This window comes from Mastomys coucha, unplaced genomic scaffold (genome assembly GCF_008632895.1).
Source record: "Mastomys coucha isolate ucsf_1 unplaced genomic scaffold, UCSF_Mcou_1 pScaffold12, whole genome shotgun sequence".
Lineage (NCBI taxonomy): Eukaryota > Metazoa > Chordata > Mammalia > Rodentia > Muridae > Mastomys > Mastomys coucha.
In genome coordinates, this window is record NW_022196894.1 from 62,221,864 (window position 1) to 62,243,028 (window position 21,165).

A 21,165-nucleotide genomic window follows, 5' to 3' on the forward strand; every position below is an offset into this window, starting at 1 on the left:
ACTCTCAAATAAATGACCTCTGCTAAAATTTCCATTGTATATATCTTTATTTTCATTGGTGGCTTAGTGTGTTTCTTCCTGTTTAGGAATGTAAGTCTTCTCCCCTCACAGATTTCCCATGTTTTCCATTCTTTTCTGAGAGAATGTTGGGTCAGATGATCTGAGATGTAGAGAACTCACAGGTGTCATCAGAACAGTCATGAAGGCCTTGTACATGGTTTTTAGTAACACAAGACCTTCTATTCCTACCTACCCTTCTTTCCTTCCTTCCTTCCTTCCTTCTTTCTTCCTTCCCTCCCTCCCTCCTTCCATCCTTCTTCCTTCTTCCCTCTTTTCCTTCCTCCCTCCTTCCCTCCCTTCCTCTCTTTCTTGGCAAATGCCATAAATTAAAACTGTTCATAAATGTTATTTTTCACATTTGTTGGTGTGTGTGTGTGTTTGTTTGTGTGTGATCATGCATATCACAGCACACATATGGAGGCCAACTTTGAGGGGTCAGTTTTTTCTCCTCCCACCACAAGAGTTTCAGAGATCAAACTCTGGTTCATGGGCTTGTTGGCAAGAGCCTTTACTTGCCAAGCCATCTTGGGGACTCTCCCTGTCAGTTCTTATGTATTCTCCCTGCAAACAATTTTGAAAGGTCAGTGATCTTTTATGAAAATCTTACTCCAAATCCAGTGGCACATTTGGGAAATATGACAAATAATTAATTTCTGTTTTCTCTCCTATTCCTGCCATTCTCTCCTCTCTTCACATATTTTATATTATAGATTCAATTAGGTATCCTAGTGTATCACTTTCTGCCTTACTTTTGTTTTTGAGACAGGTCTCTCATTGAACCTGGTTCTTCCTGCTTGGCTAGTGGCCAGCAAACACCAAGTGTCTTCTGTTTCTGCCTCCCACAGTATTGGAGTTATACTTATGTTCAGCCATATTAGACTTTTTACATAAGTGCTGAGACTTGAACTCAGGTTGTCATGCTTATATAGCAAGTGATCTGACCATCTCTTCAGGCCCCTGAATAGCTTTTAAATTAGTTTCTTAGCAATGCTGTTTACTTAATATTATGAGAATAGAATTAAAGGTACCAACATTTACTCTATTATAAGCAAAAATAACTTTCCATTTTAGTTTGTCTGATACACAATTTTGGCATAAGAAATTATTCTGCAGTTCTATTTTGAGAAGAAAATAAAATGATACAAGCTGTCTGGAAATAGCAACATAGGCTTTCATAAATGAATGCCATAGGAAAGAGGACCAGCTAAAAACTAGGAGAGTTATTGGATAAGTCAACTGATTTCTCTCTGTGTCACCCTGTAGCATTTACATGACCCTTAACAAAATGGCATTCAATGCCAGAAACTCCTCTTAAACCTTGGTCATATTTCATAATTATGTGACATATAAATATTAATTATAAATATGTCACGCAAATTATATTGCAGTTTACCAGGACCCTGTCTAATATTAATTCCAGAAGGCTAATAAATCTTCTACAGTGATATTCATGGACAATAAAGAAGACAGGAAGACAAGTGGAACTAGTCACAGTTGGGTTTTAATTTCCTGTATTCTTATTTTTCCTGACACTTATAAACATAAGTTCAACAAATCATTTTCTTTGTCCAGTTTAGACACAGCCTTTCACTTTTCACCCAAAGTCTTATTCAGGTTTTCACTATATATCCTTGCATTGCTAGGGACATGGACTGGTTACCTGACATAGAGTGCACCACAGATGTCACTTCTGCCTCCAAACACAGGCTTCTTTCTGAATTTCAAATATCTTTACTGGGGAAAATTAGTCTATGAAGACCTGCAGTCTCATTAACCAACACCTAAAAGTTTCTCATACTTCAGTCATCAGAAAAAATTGACAGTTTGACGATCTAGTCACATGATGCACTGAAAACTTCCTAATTACACATAACATTTTCTATCTAATGGTTATTTACATTGTAGAGTTTGCTTGGTCATGTTTTCTAACTTTACTGTCCTCAGGTCACACTATCAGCTCTTAGAGAAATAGTTTAATTTATTTTCTTCTGTGAATAATTAATGAAGTCATATACAAATAGTTTTCATAATAGCATTATAAACAGGCAAGACTGTAAGTTCAAATCTATCAAGACCTTATGAAAACCTACATATAGGATATTTAAATTAGGTTAATAGTAACACTATTGTGCTATATTATTTTACACATCTCAAGGCAATTATTTCTTTAAAGTTGCTCCAGGAGATGAAAGCAGTCACTAGATTAGAAAAGAAAGGCACAGAAACGTCACAGAGACCCCTAAATGGAAAACATAGCTAACATTTCATATGTATATTTGATTTGGAATATCTTTATAGTCCAGGAATATAGAATCGTTGGTTTGGGGGAGGGGAGAGTGGTCTTAAGGGAGGGGGAGCAAACTCATGTTCTTTTCTACCATTCTCTCCAAGAGACAAGAATTCCTTCACAGCTCCGTGCCAGTCATGGCTCTCTTCAAAAATATTTTTCTATAAGACAAAGGTTTTGTTATGTAGCAGATGTGATTTCAAATGGAAGGAGATATTCCATAGCATGAGTGTTTAATGTGGGTGTGGAAGCCCATCCCCTCAGACACTGAGGCTCAGGGGTAACTCCCACCTGCTGTGAAGCAGAGCTCAACATGGCCCCTGTGTGCTTTCAGACTGAAGCCTGGCAGGAACAGAGGCTCTTTCCATTGGATTTCCAATGCTGGAGTTGGCCTTACAACAAAACAGAATTATATCTAGGGTTAGCGTTAAGCAGCTCAGTGGACCCATGCACTGGCATTGGTTATGGCTAATGTGGGTGTGGCCAGGTTTCCATGAGTACTACAATTTGCTACATGAAATACCAGACATTACTCATGCTGCTTTCTAAAATCTTTTACTCTCAGTACAACTCTGAGCCCTTGCATCTGTGCGTTTATTTTTCTGTTCCTATTTATTCCTTTAAGAACCATTGGTGTTTTTTTTTTTTTACTTGGTGGTTAGTCTAATACCTGCAAAAATCCCAATTAAACACTTTAAGTATATACATTTTTATATATGTATACATATGATATCTATTTATGAACATTCACATATTTAGGACATCTATAAAGTAGCAGATTTCTATATGGCTTTTTCAAACCTCTTCAATGTTATTTATCCCCCTCTCAACCACCTCTGTCCTTGCTCCTATTCTCTCTACTTAAACCTCCCTCCCATCATTTCCCCTTTATTTCCATAGCAGCTCTGTTTTACTATTCGTCCTCCTTTAAGATCTCTCTCCTCTCTCCCAAACCAATGATCCCTTTCTAGGTTCCTGGATTCCGAATCAAATGTACATATCAAATGCGCAAATCAACTGCACATAGATTTGATGCTAATATATACATGAGTGAGAACACTCAGTGTTTGTTTTTCTGGGTCTGAGTCACTTCAATCAGTACGTTTTCCAGTTCCATCCATTTACCTTCAAAGTTCATGATTCCATCTTTCTTTTGAGCTGCATAAACTTCTACTGTACATTGGTACCACACTATATGCTTTATATATGAATATGTATATGCACATACACAAGTGGTCTTATTCCTTTCTTGTCATGCTACCTGATCCCCCCAAGCCAATGTATGAGGGCCACCAATACCCTGCAATGTACAAGACTGAAAGGTTGATAGAAGGTGGACCTGGCAGAGGCATAGTTGGCTATGCAGCTTAGCAGCGTATGTGAGAACCATTGCATCTTTCTAGTCCAGCCTCTGGGGAGGACCTACTTTGAGGGTCTGGGGGAAAGGTCTTCTGAGTGTGCTTCCTTGACTTTAGTGGCAAATTGAGGATAAGTTTTAGCTTCCCTGTGCTTTAGGTTTTAGCTTAGAAATTGATGTTAACTCCAACATCTTAATTAAACTGCTCTAATCCAATGATATTCTCAGTGATTCATCTCCTAACCAGTCCCTGATTCAAGTGATTATGCTTTGAGTACCTATTTGAAATTAATTCTTCATCTTCCTTTTCTCTTTGTGCCTTATTATTAGAGAGAAGATGGTGGTGTTTGAGGAGGATTTATGTAATCAACTGCAGCAATGGCTTTGTTCCATATGAAAAAGTTTTCTCTACCTGTCAAGAGGCAAATGAGTCATGGTTAGTCATTTAACAATGACTCCCCACCTAATAAATATACCAGCACTTAAGACTGTGCTTTGAGAACACTGCCATTCTCTGCTGGTCATTGACACCAATTTGTTGATTCATCAGACAGATTTAGCCAAATTTTGAAAACATTTATTTAATCATTTATTTGTGTGTATGCATATGTATGTGCCTGTATATGTATGTATATGTATGGAAGCACATGTGGTAGACTGTGCATGTGGGAGCTAGGTCGATAACTTGTGGGTATAGGTTCTCTACTTCTACTTCTTGGGTCTCAAGTTGTGACCAGGCTTCATGACAGGTGCTTTGAACCACTGAGTCGTTTCACCTTCCCTTAATTTTAAAAATATTTAAATTGAAGATACTAATTGTGATTTTAGGAAGTGCTTACATATATATGCACATTACATTGCTCAAATGCTCGGATTCTTACTTTCAAGGGACATCTGTTCAGTAGTTTGGTTGACAGGGAGGGGGCATTAAATTGCAACTATATCAGGGCAAACCTCAGTATGATTCTTAGATATGGGAAGCACTTGCTGCAGGAAAGGAGACAAATAGGCATATTTCTGTACAGTACACTGTGTGCTGTTTCTTTGACTCTTGCTGAGACTCAGATGAGGAGGATGCCAGGCATGTGGGAGGGTGGAGAGGAGGAGAAGAAAGTTATGGCAGAAGTAAGGGTGTGAAGACAATAAGAGCCTAGGATTATATCTAGGACTGGGACTTCAAGGCACTTGTTGTAGTCTGTTTTGTGCTCCTTTAACAGAATGCTGCAGACTAGGTTATTTTAAAGGGCTCTATGTCTGTGTCTACATAGTCTGTATCTATCTGTCTGTCTTGTCTGTCTATCTATCTATCTATCTATCTATCTATCTATCTATCTATCTATCTATCTATCTATCTACCTATCTATCTATCTATCTATCTATCTATCTATCTATCTATCTATCTATCTATCTATCATCTGGAAAGTCTAAAATCAAAGAGCAGTTATTTTCCAAGAGCCCTTTACTGCATCATCCCCCCATGGCAGAAGATAGAAAGACAAAAAAAGTGAGGGTGTAAAATTCACTTCTATTATGAAATACCTCTGCAATAAGGACATTAATGCTTTCATGAGAGCACAGAAATGATAACCAATACACTTCTCTGTAGGACCCACATCCCAGCATTATTACACTGGGAATTAAGTTTCTAAACTAGAAAGTTTGTGACATTCATTCAAACCATAGCAATATGAAGTACAACACTGGGAGATGAACCCAGGATCCAACAGAATGTCCTTAAACACCCCACTTCCCCATTTATTAGTATGAACTCAGCAAAGTTCCATCAGCTTTCAAAGACCAAATTTCATTATTATAATGCAGAGATAATAAAAGTCACACAGCAAGAAATGTTGCTAAGGATTTATTATAAATGTTTAGCTAACATTCCCTTAGTATATTTCATGTATAAACTATGTAGTATAAGGCTAGAAACTCCTACCTTCAGAATTATGGTATACACTGTAGAGATGATATCATGAGTCTTAACAGGGTAAGAAGTTTAGTTAGTTATTTTTACTTCAGCCCTCATTTTAATATTATCATTACTTAATATTGTATGTAAGGGGATGGAATACAGTAATGTACAATTTTCATGGATGAGATGTGATGCATTTTTCCAGTATTTGGGGAAAAATGGAAATTACTGTACACTGGGAAAGTTAGAGATGGAAATGTTGGAAGAACACAACCATGGCCTCATCCCCTGCATATTTCACTCATTCTTGTTGACTGCTTAAAAAGATAGATAGTTAGTCTGGAGAGGTGACTCAGTGGTTAAGAGCACTGACTGCTCTTCCAGAGGTCCTGAGTTCAATTCCCAGCAACCATATGGTGACTCACAACCATCTGTAATGGGATCTGCATCCCTCTTCTGGTGTATCTGAAGATAGCAACAGTGTACTGGCATACATAAGATAAATAAATAAAACTTAAAAAAAGGAAAGGTAGTTAACTGAGTATGACAAAGGGGTTAAGGGCATCTAATGTACTCAGAGCCTGAAAGTGCCATGCCTTTTCTAGACTGTTGTTGGAAAGTTGTCATTTAACTAAATGCATGTATGAAGACTGTTTTCAAAAATTCTAAGATCACTTTCTAACAATCTAGTAAATAGTTAATCCAGGGAATAAAGTATTAGCTTAAACAAGATCCGCTTTTGAGATGAATGTCAATAGTTAATATTTTCCTTGAGTAAACATGGTAAATTTTTTTCTTTTTTTTGCTGTAATTAACAGGCTTGAGGTGGACATTTGGGAAATAAATAGTGCATTTGCTTGGGGACAGTTTAATGTAAACTTTTTCCAGCATGATTGAGAGTGGGATATGGTAAGGGGCTTACTCATTATTGTTTAGATCTTTGCTATGGAAATAAAACAAACACAGATGCATCTTGACCTACTCAGTAGAGAGGAAGGACTTCTATTCTTTTTATATGAGTATACAGCTTCTTGTGTTTTACATAAAAATCATGGCAAATTATTTTGTAAAAATCACATGCTTAGCATTTTATGGAGTTTCCTTCGCTTATGAAAAGAATTAAAAAAAATTTGTTATGGTTATGATAAGGGAAGCAAGCATGGTATGGCAAGATGGCATGAGCTCTCCCATAAGGGAAGTTTGAAAGATGTCCATCTTGGAGCTGGGTGCAGTGGCACATGCCTTTAATTCTAACATTCAGGAGGCAGAGGCAGGCAGATCTCTGTGAGTTCGAGGCCTGGTCTTCAAAGAGAGTTCTAGCACAGCTAGGGCTGTTACATACAGAGATTCTATCTCACCTCCAGCCCCACTCCCCCAAGTCTATTTTGTAGAAGTTGAGTTTAGAATGGTGAACACCAGAGGTCAGTGAGAGTAGATACGGGTAAGAGGGTAAGAGAACATTGGCCAGTAGTAAATATGTTACAGTAAGATAAGAGCAAGAAGCTCTACCACATTATTTCAAAGCAGGGTGAAAGGTAACAGTTAATGTACTTAATGTACTTAATTTTTGACAATTTACATTAAATCTTTGCCTGTCCCGTATCTTCAAAGTGCCTTGCAAAAGTGACTACTCATAGATGTGTCCTAAAATATCATTATTACCTGGTGGTCCTGGCATACAGCAACTGATTTTATTTTAAGGGATGCCATTTATTATTTTTGTATCTATGCAAGGTTTAATATGAAATAACACATATTTTCCCATTTTGCTCTGGTCTGTCTTATCTGGCCTGTTTCAGTCTTATACTTTCCATTGTTTTATTTATAATTTGATATTTTTTCTTGTGGGTAGAAGTTCACTTTATACACACACATAATACATATGTATATACACATATATGCACATTTGTATATATATTTGTATATATGCATAATATGTGTGCATATATACACACACACACACACACACACACATACACACACACACACACACACACACACAAATAGGCAAAGGGGGCACAGGAAATGACTACCAAACAGATGTCAGAACATCTTTTAAAAGACCACATAATGTAGCATATTTGCATTGGAATGTATTACTAGCCAGACCTTCAGTAGAGAGGGAGGACTGGCTAGTAATACTGGCTACCTACTCAGTAGAGAGGGAGGACTTCAAGCTATTAACTGAATTAATATGAACTTATAAAGGGTATGGCTGCTTATCAAAACCAAAATCCAAACAATCCAGTCTGAGACAAGGAGGACAAAACCAAGTGACTCCATTACAGAGTGTCAGGGGCATCCAGGTGGGTCGTCAAGGTGCTGGGGAGGACACTGGAAAGGCTCGGCATCCTCGTGTAGTTTTCAGATCTTAGTTGCCTCGGTACACTTCTCTTTGTGCTTTTCTCATTGCTAATTATCTCCATTTGCATACCAATTAATTTGAAGCCCTGGCCACAAAGCTGCACAATTTTTAGTTTTTGCTTATTTTTGTTTTTTTGTTTTTGTGCTGGTGACTAAATTCTGGCTTCACACATGCTACAGAAGTACTCTACCACAGATGACAGTCTCCAGCCCTTGAGAGAAGAATTTGAATGGGTTTAGTGTAAGGTATTTTCAAATATTTGCAGAAATGTGGTATCAGAAATATGGGGAGAGTATTATGTGTGAGGGAATTAGGTAGAGAGGTAGAAGGTAGGTAGTATAAATTTCAGAGAAGGAACAGTTGCTTCCAATCATGTTTAATGGATACAAATATTTAGTATCAATATTATTGATTAATCCCCATTAATTATTTTTAAAATGTTTAAACATTTTGTTTTCTTTATTTATGTTTGTATGTGTATTGATTGGGGAGGCATACTTATCAGAAGGGATGATTTAAAAAGTCATAGCCAAACCTATTGTTTTGTAAATCACACACACACACACACACACACACACACACACACACACACACACGCGCGCGCGCATGCACACACACATGCATGCATGTATGCACATGGACACGCAAGCATGCACAAGCTTGATTTAGTTGGAGTTCTCTTACATAGGGGATAATGCATTCACCAGAAGTTGCCAAATAAAACCCCAGTGCCAGTTATGTGATGTCATGACTATGCTGGCAATTGTCCTAAAGCAGTTGAGGCTATTGCAATTACTCTTAATTGTTCACCAGAACTTGAGGATAAGACCCTAATGCTGAGGACACCATGTACTTCAGTTATAGGACATGGAAAAATCAAATTGGTACTAACTGGGAATCTTCATTCCCACAGCCAACTTTTCATGTTCCAAAAGGTGCTATGTGGGCTTTGGGGGCAGGGGGGAGAGATAAGTAACTTCATTGAGCAGTCCCAAGTGGATAAAGCAAATGGAAATGTTCCATCTTACCTAGTCATCAGCTGTGAGAACCGGATCTGGAAAACAAGGATGCTTTAGTGAGCATGGACACTGACTCACGCACGGGTAGTCATCTGGATATCAAGGCAGATGTGTTGCTAACCCTTGCCTAAGAGCGTAAGTCATTTTCTGTTTATTGATAATTTAACTAACTATCATTATTGGAGTGTAAATGTTTTCAACCTCAGACAAATGACAGAAGTTTAAATTACATCAAATTATATGGAATATTAGGAATTTGCCAAGAAAGTACGAAAATAAAATATAAAGTAAAAAAGTAATTTACGGAGCTGGGGCACTTACTGCTCTTCAGAGAGTAGGAGTTGGGCTCCTAACACCAACATCGGGGGCTCATGGCTGCCTGTAATGCCAGCTCCAGCTGCTGTGACACCATGTTCTAGACTCTGATGACACCTGCACATACATGTATACATATATGTATAAATATCCATCTGTCTTTAGAAATGTATACTATATATAGTAAAGTTTACATAGCTATTGCATGTTAGAATCACTAGGTTAAATTATAGATCCAAAGACATAATTTAAGAAGATGGCTGTCTGAATTTACTTAAGAGTTATTTGGTAACAACTGAAGTTTAGTTGTCTTTAAAATGGCCTTTCAAAGCAAGCAAATTTTCAGTTGTGTCTATGTTCTGATTTTACTATTATTGTTGTAGTAGTAGTAGTAGTTATGTGTGTGTGTGTGTGTGTGTGTGTGTGTGTGATGTGTGCATGTGTGTACGAGGGTGCAGGTGTATACTGTATATAGAAATTAGAGGACAAATTTTCGTGGCCCCATTGTCTTTTTTCACTTTGTTGAGGCCGAGTCTCTCTTGTTTCCAAGTCTGTGCTGTGTACTCCAGGCTGGCATCAGGGTTGATGTCTGTCTCACCAGGTCATTTTAGGAATGTGGGATTACATTCCTCTGCATCTGGCTGCTTTTGTTTAAATGTGTGCTTCTGGGGACAGATTATCAGGCTTCAATGGCAGATCCTTTACTCACTGACCTATCTCACTGACCTGGTGTGTGTGTGTGCATGTGTATCTATGTGTGTATGTTTGTATGTACGCATTTTTATTAGATACTTTAGAAATACTGTGGATGTAAAACCAACAGACAAATACTGAAATAAGTTGGCAAGCTATGCTACTGATAAAGCTTAGTTTCACGAGCATTTCTGCTTACCCTGATGTAAAAAACAAACAATAAAACTATGCTTATAATGAATGAACTCACAGTACACATAGGTTTTCAGTTTCCTTTCTGTTTTTGGAACTAGCCCCCCTGACTATAATTTTGATGTATTGATTAAATACAATGCTATTCATATTTTCCTTTTAGCTCATGAATTTTAATTTAGGATCATCATTCGTTTTATGGCAAAGAAATTTTACATTTGTTTGAAACAAAGCTGTTTATGATTTTGTGGCTTAAAAATAACTTGCAGTTTAAAATACTGTGGAGGCTGCCTTCATTTTCCTAAGTAGTTAATGCAACGAATAATGAGGCCTTCTTATTCGATTTGCATCCTTATTGGATTAGCATGTTCATGCTGAATGTCAGTATCCTAAGAAGCTACCAACTCTTGTGAGTTCCCAGACAGGCTCTTATCTTCTCTGTTAACAAAAACCCCAACAGGTTACAAAGAACAGGAAATATTTGTGACCAAATGAGAGGAAGGCTACCTGTTATTCCCCCATCATTCGTACTTCTATTCAATGCATGTCTTTTTACAATTCAATTTGCATATTTAGCATACTGAGTCTGCCATATTTAACGAGCTAAAATCCTTCAGAATGTTAAGTTAAAGCCGAATTTTAGGCAATAAATGAACAATGTTGTAGTTTATGGACATGATTACATAGGCTGTGCCTATCCTGACAAAAATAAATACTGCTAATAAGAAATTGAAAGTTAAGTTGGTATCTTTTTTAATCTGGCAGGCCTAATGTATATTACCATAAATGGTAGGATTTGGATAAATTTTACATTCCTTCTCTGGCTTTATCTCCTTGTTAATGCAATTCCCTTTATTCTCCATTTTTAAAATTAAAACCCTAATAATAGTGTATTTATTTATATAATTATATGAAGTGCAGAGAACATTTTTTTTGTCTTATAACATACTAGAGGATGTATTTACATTAAATTATATAACAAAAGTATTTCTAAGCACAAGCAGCCACAATTATGTTGGCATTCTCAATAATAACTTTCTAATTTAACACTCAGAATTTCTTTAAAATCTGTGATGGCTTTTAGGTTCTCACTAATGACAAGAGTTTGTCTGGCAACAGGCTTTCTTCCATTAACAAAAAAGAACAAGTATTTTGTTGTTGCTTATTTCCTGCATTTTATTTTGTTGAGACAAGGTTTAACTCTGTAGCTCAAGCTGTCCTGGAACTTATAATGTAACCGAAGCTGGCCTTGAACCTGTGGAGATAGGAAGAGCAAGTCAAGTTTGGCCTAGTTTGATCTCAATACATTTTGGCTATTCTTTTTTTTTTTCCAGAGACAGGGTTTCTCTGTATAGCTATGCCTACGCTGGACAGCATCCCATTGACCGAGTTGTTCTCCTGAGTGCTGGGATTAAAGGCATATGCTGCCGCCGCCAGATTATTTTGGCTAGTTATTGAGAATATTATTGTTAGTGTCTGAATCTGAAGTATCCCTTGCAGGTTTATATTTTGAGTGCTTGTTCTCCAGCTGGTGGATTTGGGAGGCTGTGGGATTTTCAGATGGGACCTTAATAGATAGGTCACGGTGCATATCCTTAGCTGTGTCTAGCCTCTGGTTATATCTGCTTGCTTGGATACGGAAAGCCTTCTCTCTAGACTTGGCATCATGAACAGAGCTGCCCTCCACGGCTTCTCTGGAGCGGTGGACTGAAATCTTCTGAAACCCAGTGCTCCCAAAAGCCCTCTTTAAAGTTGTCTTTCTTACTGACACGAGAGTCACTAATGATGTAATTTATCAGAATTTTTCTGCTTCTCAGATTTGGGCTATTTGAACTAATAGTTGGGACCTTTGTGGGTTAGTGTTATTCAAGTACAGTGATGAAAAGCTGACCGGAAGCTGCTTCTTAATGGTAGAACTATTACAGAGGCGTGGAAGGTCCAGGAGGGTAACACTCTTGCTTCAGAAAGGCAAGCCTATCTTGAACTGTGCTAATGAGACAGGAAGAATGATTTTCCCTTCAGGGAGACAATATACTTTACCTTCCCAGAATTCCTGCTCCCAGCACAATTAGCTTAGAGGGCCTCAACCTGGCAGCTGCCTCCTTTTGCGAATTAGTCAAAAACAATGCAGCTTTTCCTTTTGTTATTTACCTGTTAATTTTATGCATGCTGCTTGTAACACTTGGTCTTCCTTCCTCTTTACTGACACGTCCTTCCTTGCCGTGTGACTGCTTTGTTCACTATGTGGCTAACCTCCTTGTAGGCTAACTCAAAGGACATGGCTTTCTCTCTTCTTCCCTAACTCGGCTTCCTCTTCTGGAGAGCTGCTTAGATTTACTACAGTTTGTCTTGTTTGCACTTTTTATTTTAAACTCTTAATACAATCACCCTTGAGCTTCCTTTAAAAATTAAAAAAAAAAAAAAACCAAAACCTTTAAAATTTTATCCTGTGGTTAGCAACCTTGGGTAGACATGCTCACATCAAATCTCACTGTAAGGTGTGGATCCGGAAATGTTTAGTTTTTGTTTAACTTCTTAGAATAGAAAGAATGTATTATAAAAAACTCCTAGACCTTAATAGGGATCCAAATCTTAGCACAACTGACGCCATGATAGAAGCACCAATTAATTAGGCTTTGGAATCCAGTAGATAGGCAAACCGCGATAAAGGCCAAGCCAAAGATTCCAGGATGTGGCTGGGAAAGTCCTGGAATAAAAAGTCCCTAAAAGTCCTAACCTTGCTTTTTGGCTTCTGCAGTTCTACTTCCTGCTAACCATTCTTCCTAGTTGAAGTGTGTCAACAAGGATGTGGTTTCTGTGTGTAAAAAGCTGAAAGCTGTAAGGCTTCGGGCTGAGGACTTGAGCTAGTTCCTCATGCAGCTCTAAGACTATCTATCTATCTATCTATCTATCTATCTATCTATCTATCTATCTATCTATCTATCTATTTATCTTTCTATCTATTGGATATGCATACACCACCGTTGTTCTCTTCAGACACACCAGAAGAGGGCATCAGACCCCATTCCAGGTGGTTGTGAGCTATCATGTGATTTCTAGGAATTGAACTCAGGACCTCTGGAAGAGCAGTTGGTGCTCTTAATCACTGAGCCATCTCTCCAGACCAAATGAAGACTTTCTAGCCAGCTTTCAGAGTATCTAAGTGGTTGTCTCTGGGGAGTTTACCATGGTGCATTAACATAACAATTAAATCAAGCCGGAACTATTTCAACATTGGCCAGAGCTAATCCCTGTGTTTATGTGGCAGACACATTAACTAGAAAGAGGGTTCACTCCATCCTCCTGGGTAGTTCCAGGGCCTTTATACCTTCCTCAGGTATGAACATACCCCTCTCCTAACTCTGATGGTAATTTTCAGTTGTGGACTGAAGCATCCACTTAGTCCTAAGCTTATACAAGAAGGAGACATAAGCATGATTTCCGTGAAGTGAGAAGAATCTTTACCTTGAGTGAACCTTGATTACTTGCTTGGTGTGAGGGCACAGAAAGCCCCGTGAGACAGAGATTCCTACAGCTGTGTGTGGACTTGGAATTTCTCTGCAGTTTTCAGGTCTTCAGGAATTTTCTTTACAGGTCTGGAGGAGTCCCATCTCAGTCCCTCCCTCCAACAAGTTCCAGGGGAAAAACAGGCCAGTCTTAACATTTGAATTTCTGCTTGAATCCATTCTTAAACTAACGAGGCTATGGATTCCAAGGTAACAGCTACAACATATTATTTTTCTCTGTTTTTTTTTTTTTTTTTTTTTTTCCAGAGGGGTCACAGCCTACTGCCTTTTTCTAATTGATAAGACCACATACATTTGTACTACCAGATGCTTTTGTGAGACAGAGTTCTGAAAAATAACTTTTGGGGACTACTACAAAGGTTCCAGGTATTTTATATTGAGTATAAGCATTCTCCTGGTAATAAATAGGAACTGCCTACCCCAGTATCAGCCATGCCACAGCAGGAGCACAGATTTCAAATGGTCCATTCTCTTTATGCATATGTTAATTAAATTTAATAAAACTCAGGAACAAGCAGAGAAGGGAACACTGGAAATAACCTGCCACATGGTGCACTAGAATGGTGAGAGAAATCATACAGAGGTTTTATAGAAATTACTTATATGCCTTTTTCATAATCCCCATAATAAATGTTATATCCTTTTACAGCTGAGGAAAGAGAGGCTCAGAGGGTCTTGTGATCCATTTATTGTTCCATACCCAGTTAAAGTAGCACAACTGAGATTCAATACTGGTAGGCTGTGTAGGCTTCTGACCCAACCCATATTCTTTATTCAGAAGAAGCCATTTCAAATCAGTTTCTTTACCTCACTAAACAAGTAATGATTCTTTTCTTTAATTCCCACAGGGATGCCTACTGTTTCTTGATACTTGAACGACTACTTTCGGTCATGCGTCTAGGATGTTTCCCAAACTATCAGTTGGTTACCACCCACAGGGGTAGAGGAGTCTTAGGAAGGGTGGACAGTTTGCTGCCTGACATTCGCACTCCCTGGGGGACTTCTAAAATGTTGGTGTCTCCTTCCCAATTCTGGAAATTCTGATGTAACTCGTCTGTGGCACAGCAAGGACATTGAGAGATTTTTGGTTCTACCGTAAGTGATTTTTTTTATGCACAGCCATGCTGGGAACATGTAAAGCAGACACATAAATATTTGCATAGAGAAGTAACACAGATGAGTTGATGCTAGTTATTTATCTGGCCAATTTACTTTGTGAAGATCGCTGCTGAATCACAAATTCTTTCAGATGGAACCTGAGCAAGTTAAAACTTGCTCATGTCTCCTATTTAAAGGATGTTTGCAGTCAGTCTGGGCATTGTGTTGTAAACATGTACTTATTTCATTAGTTAGCTTACTGAGACATTCCTATTTAATATGTAAAACTCATAATCCTTGTAGAAACTGTGGTGGTCTCACATCACGTTCCTGAACAGATTTAATTATTCTACTAGAAAACCACATTATCAAAACAGCATGAAATATCCTCAAATCAGTATCTTAAATTATTTTATGAATACTTAAAAATAACCTTTTTATATATGCTTCTCCTGTCCCTAACCCTGTTGAAGTCTCACAAAGTGAATCTCAGCAGCCTCTTAGTGCTACCACAATATTCCTTAATTTTGGAAATTAACTTTCTGAAGTATGAAAAGTAGAAGAAAAAAAAGGCTTTGCTAGATTTGTTCTAGAAAAATATATTATAATCTTGCTTTAAGAGAAAACGTTAAAGTGACAGAGAAGGAAGTGTCAAGGAGCTATAGGCTATGAGCAGTACCAAGTTGTCAGGCATTGGCACCAAAAGCATGCAGGAAACTAAGATGCACTGACTTAGATGTAGCAGAGCTTGCAAAACCTAACAATATACATATAGTATGACAGTGACAGTTTTGTTGAGGCCTCCCCATACTAGAGTTTAGGCACTATTGCCTTTCCTACTCTACCCATATATAGAGGGAAGAATTAGAAGATTTCAGGCATTAAAAATTAGACCAAATCAGAATGCAGAACTCCAATAGTAACCATGATACGCCATTGCTTTCTTTGTAATGGTAATGTAATGGTAATGTCAGTTTGAGTTACTAAGAGAATGGTTTTGTAAGAATATGCATACACACACCGATACACACATCCCACATAGCTCGAGTCAATACTCAGGGTAAGGTATCATTTAATACATTTGTGCTTAGATAGTTCATTTGGCGAATTACGATTAGCTGGAAGAAATATTTGTTAAGCAGAATATGAACCTGAGATTCTGGAGAAAGTTCAGAGCTGGAAGATTTGGGTATCAAATCCATGGAGGTGGTATATAAAGCCATGATAGCCAAAATGAAGGAGGAAATGAAAAGCAAGGAGTTTGAGCACTGTGTACAATATGCACACCTATCTGTTTGTAAAGCAGATAGTGTACAAACTGATTACACAGAGAGAAAGTAATACAACAGAGAGAATATGCCACTGAAACCCTTGGGAGAAAAAGGGTTAAATCGTGGTTAGCAGTGTCATCTACAGCAGACATGCAGTAAACCATGGTATTAGTGAAGATATGGTGGACTTGCCTACTAGGAAGTCATTTACAGTCTTCTTCTTAGGAATGACTTTAATATTATCTTTGGGCTGAGATAAAGTCTGTGTGAGCTCATTTCATAAAGAAAAGTGTTCAGAGAAAGTATTGTTTTTGAAATGCTTCCTGTGGGCCATATGCTGTAGTTTAAAATGAGAACAATTCTATTTGGGGACTCAGCGTCCTCAAGGGTACACAGAGAAAAAGGAAACGAGAGTGCCTCCAATACAGTAAATGCTTTACATTTGTTTCAGTGAATGATAGCACAATTAGACCAAACTAGAGAAAACCAACAATGATGATTCTTTAAAGAGATCAACAGAAACGATAAAATTCCAACAAGGTCAATTAAGAAAATAAAGGATGAGACTAAACTAGGAGAATCATCAATGAATGGGTCTCCATACACTTTATACTCATACCAACAGGATGATAGGAGAGTATTAGGAAGAGAAGTGAACAAATTAATTAACGTCTCTGGGAATGTCTGTTTTCCTAAGACTTGGAATAAGAAGAGATGCTTGTCCCTACTGTATGCTGTAGATGTTGGGGAAACATACAATGAATGGACAAAGATAAAACTATCTGTATTCTCAGATGACATATGCATTTATATAGGAACTCTATGAGAGTCAGAAAAAGTGACTTAGAATTGGTGAATTTTATCACACGTTAGGACTGATGGTTAAAAAGATCAAATTTGCTGTCCTATAGTAGCATCTAATGACCAATAAAACACAATCGAAAAGTCTTATCTGAGGACACTCACAACATAAAATAGTTGGAAATTAATATGAGAAAACATATGTAGACCATCTGCTTTGAAAATTATAGAACATGCTAGAGAGAAACTTAAAGAAGACCTAAAAAAATAGAGAGACTTGTTTTTTGACGACTGAATGAAAGATTAAGATGTCAGTTACTCCAAAATTTATTTCTAGTGTCAATATAGTCCCAGGCAAGATATAAGAGAGATTATTTTTAGAAATTGGCAAGTTGGCTCTGAAACTTAAATGAAGAGACAAACCTATTTTTAAAAGAATATAGCTTCAGAATATATAGTTTAATCCTAAATCTTGCTCTAGAGTTATTGCAATGAAGGCAGTTTGGCCTTGGTGAGAGCATTAATATGTGAACTGTTTTATAGCTATATTAGAGACATATGCATGATTATTTTAGAGAGTCTAGAAATACAGCCACTATTGTTTTTATTTTACTTTTTGAAGATATTAAGGTAATCTGCAAGGGACTAGAAAGTCTTTCAAATGCCTGGATATTCATGTTAAATCATGAGAGTTGGCCCTTCAGGTACATGGACACACGTGTCATATGAATCATGGGTGTGAAACCAAGTCCAAACTACAAAAAATCTTACAGAAAATAAAGAAGAAACTTCACTAGTTACTTGAGGCAAAGCAGAGCTTTCTCAGGCTAGAAATTATAAACCACAGATAGGGAAAATAAGAAAATTGAATTTAGTTTTACCAAAAATTTCATCCTTTGATTTGAGAAAAAAAATTACTATTAAGATAGAAGAGGCTGAGACCCTGGGAGCTCTGAGGGTACTAGTTAGTTCAGGGTCTCAACCACCAACCAAGGACTGCACATGGAGGGGTCTGATTGTTCTGGAAGCATGTGTATAGTAGAGGATTGCAATTTGATCATCAATAGGAGGAGAGGAGCTCGGCCCTGTGAAGGTTCTGTGCCCCAGTGTAGGGGAATGCCAGGGCCAATAAGTGGGAGAGGGTGGGGTGGCAGGCATGGGGAGGGGGTAGGCAACAGAGGTTTGTTTTTGTTGTTTTTGTTGTTTTTGTTTGTTCCTTTGTTTTTTGGAGGGGAAACTGGGAATGGAGAAATTTACATGTAAATAAAGAAAATATCTAAAAAAAGATAGAAGCGGCCAAGCTACAGAATGGGAGGCAATCCTTACAGCATGCTAATGACAGAGTATTTTCAGCTAGTGTCGGCATAGGTCTTACGCAAGTCAAACATAAGGAGATGAACAACATTTTAAACTGATATTTTACAGAAGGAAATGCTTGGCCAGCAAAATCTCAGCAAGTATGGTTACCATCAAGGATCCCATGACAATCCAACATAAGATGTCAAAAAAAGCCATTGATACATTAAAATGGCTAATATTAAAAACACAAAATTAGTGCAGATATAGAACAATTATAATTCTTGTGTGCCATTAATGGAGATATAAAATGTCAATTATATTGCAAAATGATTCAGCAGCGTGAAGTAAAAGATTAAGGTTTGGGTGTGGCTAAGAGCATTTGTGCAGCATCCTCAAGGCCCTTGGTTTGATCAAGCACTTCAGAAGTCCCAACCTTTCAATTTCTAGGCCTTTTGTAATGAGAAATATAAATGCATTCTGACACAGAGCCATACATATGTATGCCAAATCTATTTGACTCATGATCGTCTCAGGTTACAAATAGCCAAGATATGTGTCTATAGACAAATGAATAAACCTGGTCTGTCACTCATGGAGTTGAATGCCGCTCATCAATATTCAGACCAAGTTCTTGTGTCTTAGTCATTTTGTTTCTGCAAATGAAAAAAAAAAACCTATGAATTACACAGTTCCAGTTAGGAATATTTGTTCATTAAGTTTGTTGTAAATTATTACTATGGGCCCGCCAGTAACTGTTTCTAAGTCTTGGTTATATGGTCTCAGAGAACCTGCATTTTCATATAAGTAACTGCTGATTTTGGTGGAGAATATACTCAAATAATAAGGAAATATATGTGAGAGGCAATTTTTAGGTATAACTGGAAATGTCCTCTGTTGGTATTTGCATGGGAAGGTTAGCGAATTTTGAAGATGATCAGGCCATGTACTTCAAATAAGTGCTTGCCAATAACCCAACCACACATTCTTCCACCAACTTGAAAGCATTACTATATTCCTTATGCACCTAGTACAATATAATGCTTTGGAATGGTGATTACATTGCACTGGCTGATTGAATCCATGGGTATATGGTGTATAATGTCCAATTCTACAGTGCAACCACCCCCCCCACACACACACGAGTGGTGTGTCCTAGTTTCATTCCTGTTTGTGTGATAAAACATCGTGACCAACAATAACTTAAGGTAGAAAGAGATTATTTTAGTTGGCAATTCCAGGCTCTATGTGGAGACATCAAGGCAGCAGGAATTTGAGGGAACTGGTCACACCCACAGTTAAGCTCAGAAGGAAAATGAATGCAACCTATTTGTTTGCTTGTTCTCTGTTTGTTTTCTCCACTCTTTTACCATTGAGGATCCCATGAGTAGGAATGGTGTCACTCACAGGGGGCTGGGTCTTTCCACATGAATTAACCTAATTAACTCTGAACAGGTACACCCACAGGCTAACCCAATGTATACAATCCTTCACTGAGACTCTCTTCCTGGGTATTGATTCTAGGTTGTGTGTCATCTTGACAGTTAAAACTATCAGATGATGCTTGACTTTGAAGAACGTAATTGGGATTGAGAAAAGATGTGGTGATCATCCATTTTCACCCCCCTTCTGTTTGCTTTATGTTGAGTATAAGTTTCAAAAGCAACTCTTGGTAACTGGCTCTTTTCTGTGTCATACATTTTTTTTTTAAGCAGTTCATCAGAGAGTGCATGAAAAATGCAAAATATTCAAAAGAAATGTCATTGGAATTATTAGTGGATGAGATAGCCCAGTGAGTAAGAGTTTGCAGTTTGCACACACATAGAACCAAATTAAAATCTGCAGTGCCCATTAACAATCTGGAAATGGGTGAGTGTGTATAACCCCAGCATTGGGGCTGAAGGCAGTTTAATCCTGAAAGCCTTGTGAGCATGCTATCTAACTTAAATGGTGAACTTCTGTTTTTGAAAGTCCCTGTCTCAAGGCAAGAAAGCAGAGAGTAATAGAAGACACCCAGTGTCCTATTCTGTTATTCGTGTGAGCTCACATGTACATGTTCCTGCACATTCACGTGCATACATGCATGCAGCCCCCAAGTATGAACATGTGCATACACACACATAAATAAATAAATACAAAAGAAATTACTATTAGTAATAGCAGCTATAAAGTATGAGTCTGAGTCTCAAGAAAACAGTCATTTAGAATATAAGCCCATGCTTCTTCTGCCCAGCCCATTGAAAAGGACGACTCTGTCATAGATGAATGGTGAAGGATTAGCTAAAGCAATACATCTTAACAGTAGAGTGCCTTAGCCCAGCACAAACTTCAAAATTTTGTTTTTCTTGATGTTGTAACTAATATGACTTAGGTGCTGCCTGTCTTAGATAAAAATTATCTGTGATGCTTTTAGTCTAAAATCAGGAGATTGTTGTGTGAATTGATTTCTCCTGCCATCAATAGTAGTAGAGTAGGAATATAGATAATATATAGAGAGTATAGATTTTTCTAGATCAGGGATTCTCTAGTTAGGGGCACTGAAAACAATGGGGATTTATGAAGCTTATAACTTACATGAGTGACTCTTATGTCACTCTGGAAAAAAGTGAAACCAGAGGCATCTTGATGAAATGAAAGCCAAGAGTAGGTTATTTATGAATGAAGAGATGAGAAGAAGATGGGAAATATGGGTTAGAGGACCAGCTGTTGAAATTAGGATTTCCAGTGGTTTAGATTGGATCAATATGAGGAGTGAAATGTGCGGCGGGATTTATGAGGGTTGATTTCAAGAAATCAAACATTGTTCCTATTGGGTACTATGGAATTAGAATGCTTTATGTTTGGACATCTATAGGACTTTGACAAGAAAGAGAAAAGTCCCACCTTAAGAAGTCTGTGACCCAAAAGAACAAACACGGCATGCACTCTCTGATAAGTGGTTATTAGCCCAGAAGTTTGGAATACAGGAA

At 37.7% G+C, this 21,165-nt stretch overlaps 1 protein-coding gene across 3 annotated transcripts in view; it reads right to left on the reverse strand.

Annotated features, from left to right (window-relative positions):
- Positions 1-21,165, reverse strand: part of Htr1f (5-hydroxytryptamine receptor 1F) — a 166,336-nt gene that overhangs the window by 6,715 nt on the left and 138,456 nt on the right. Inside the window, exons 1-3 of one of the 3 annotated variants that reach the window (XM_031364220.1) lie at positions 18,777-18,792; positions 9,325-9,435; positions 9,013-9,038 (exon numbers count right to left, since the gene is read on the reverse strand). The exons of the other annotated variants lie outside the window; for them this stretch is intronic. The gene's annotated coding sequence lies outside the window, so the exon portion shown is untranslated. Of the gene's footprint in view, positions 1-9,012; positions 9,039-9,324; positions 9,436-18,776; positions 18,793-21,165 lie in introns of those variants that run through there. 3 annotated transcript variants of the gene reach the window in all.